Here is a 2,762-nt window from a genome sequence, read left to right as displayed (position 1 = left end):
AAAATAGGAATAAAAAATTAATATTAAAAAGAAAGAAATACAAATTAATAAATTAGATAAATTTTTTACTAAGTTTTAATTTTTTAGAGTTAAAAAATAATTAGAATTATGAATTAATGGATTTTTTATTTTTATAAATTAAATAAATGTAATAATTATCAAAATAAATAATTTAAAAAATATTTACCGAAATAAATACATTTTTCTTATCTCGTTTACAGTGTAAACGAGTTGATATTGCGTGTATCTCGTTTATATTGTAAACGAGATAAGACTGGTCAATTTCAACGGGTATATCTCGTTTACAATGTAAATGAGATAGATAGAAGACAAAGTGGCAGTAGCTATAAAAGGATGTGTAACCATTGGTATTCTCCACAAACATTTTTCATCCTTTTTCTGTCTGGTTTTTCTCACGAAAACAAAGCATTAATGGCCAGTAATAGTTCATACATAGTTGTGCTTATTTATCCCAACTGTTGTATGAGAAATGGAGACAACGGGATAGCATTTGAGTGTGAGAATCCGATATTGTTTCGCGCTCAACGTGTGAATACATTGTCGAATTTAAAGAGTTTGATATTGAACAAGTTCGGTGATACAGAAGTGAGGGAGGTTGAGGCCTCTGAAGAATTATAAAACAAATTCAGCCTTATTAAGGAATAATTATAACTTTTTGTTTCTCAAAATTCTTACTTTTTTTTTTGGTTTAGTAATTAGATCAGCTTAACATGATACATGGCATAGTAGACGTTAAGCGAATAGTTCTATCTAAACTGCAGCAACTTCTATTTAACCACATACTTCCATGTTTTTAACCTACATATGTCTCTAAATTACATATGTCAGTAAGCAAATCCCAATTAAAACTTTATTTGTTTGTGCAAAGATGTTATGACTTAATTCCTAAACCATTTAATCACGTACTTGTCACTACAAGACTACTCTAACAATAGTCACATACTTAGATTAAACAGACAGAACGCAACGAACTTCGAAATCGGCTGCCCCGACGTAATGCGACGTCTCGTTCAGTCTGTTAATGTCTCCGTCGTTTACCGACTGGCGTGCCATCACTGTATCAGTCTAAAATAGGATAGAAAAGGGTTAAAAGATGGAAGAAAGAGGTTGACTAAGTCAAAATAGGGTCCAGAACAATGCTGTAAACGACTTATATTTATAGGCGCGGACATACTTTATCTCGTTTACAGTATAAACGAGATAAACACTGTATTTCATTTACACTGTAAACGAGATGTAATTTACAGTGTAAACGAGATATGACAGAAGAATTCAAAACAGTAATTATTTTTTAAATTATGTATTTTGATAATTATTACATTTATTTTATTTATTAAAAAAATCCATCAATTAATCCNCGAACAAAAATTCTCGTGTTGGAAAAATTTTGGATATGGCCAAACACTGTAATAGTTAATTCGCCACTCTTTTTAATTCACCGAAAAAACTTCACCTAAAAAATAAAATAGTGAAACATGTCAGGAAAAAAAAATCAAACCATCAACATCATATATCTAAATAGGATTGTTTAGACTAATATAACGACTGTATCTGTAAGTTTGCAAACACAAATAAAAAGGTAGTGATCACCCGAAATTTAAAAAAAAGAAGAAAATATATGATTGAAATTTCAAACTCAAATGCTTGTAAACCTTTTTCAACAATACTAGCATATGCTTAACGTATGCATTAAGGTTATAAATTTCAATCTTTTACTCTATGATTATACAATAAAATATGGACACATCATCACCGCAACCAAACCAAAGGAAAATTAATTAAAAGGTCCCGAATATGTCTTTCTCAAAAGTAATAAAGGCAAAAGCGACCTACTTTAGATAAGTGCATATGCTACAAAAACAGAAACGCGTTTCCAGCTTGCTCATCTCATCTTGCCGTTTTTTTATCTTTTGGCTTTAGGAATTAGGATCTCTGCATTTATATACCATACACTAATATATATCATAAAAGGGGAGAAAAAAGAGGAAAGGATATGACATATGAGAATGGAAATAAAGGAAGAAAAAACGCGGAATTGAGACATGGAAGTTCTATTCGTGGATCCGGCATATGCATTTGTATTATGAGTTGAGGGCTTGTGGCTGAGGCTGGCTCCATTATATTATATATGCGGTATATGCGGAGTCTGCGAGTAAGGGGTGAAAATGGGCCAGCCGAGTGGAATTTTGGTTTTGGACGAATTTGACCNTTAAGAATAATTTATTTTTACAAAAATTATATTTTGATGAGTCGGCCTAATAAATTTCGTACGCTTTTCTTTAAAACACATGACCTAACCTTTTTAACTAATAAACTTTTCAAAAAACTCAAAATTGACCTATTTAATAAAACGAATCAAATTGAGCCGAACTTAAAACGAGCCGAATCACGAGTTCATGTCAAGTAGTCTGACCCACTTTCATCCCTATCTGCGATTTTTTAAATATATTTACTCTTAAAATAATATTAAACATACTTTTCTTAAATAATAATATTAAAATAATACGACATATATGATAATTATTTATTAAAATAAAATATAAGAAGAATATTTACTTATTTATTTATTTTTGTGGATATGCAAATATACAGATACCTATATAAAATCTGTAATCTGATCATATAAGTGTGCAAATTGGATCTAATAGCTTTGCAGTTCAAATTTTCTGTATCTGTAATTTTCGGTTCGAATTCAGATAAATATCACGAATATTCGGATTAAATTCATGCCACTAATTAAA

This window comes from Arachis ipaensis, chromosome B04, assembly GCF_000816755.2.
Source record: "Arachis ipaensis cultivar K30076 chromosome B04, Araip1.1, whole genome shotgun sequence".
Lineage (NCBI taxonomy): Eukaryota > Viridiplantae > Streptophyta > Magnoliopsida > Fabales > Fabaceae > Arachis > Arachis ipaensis.
Note: the sequence above shows the minus strand (reverse complement) of the source record.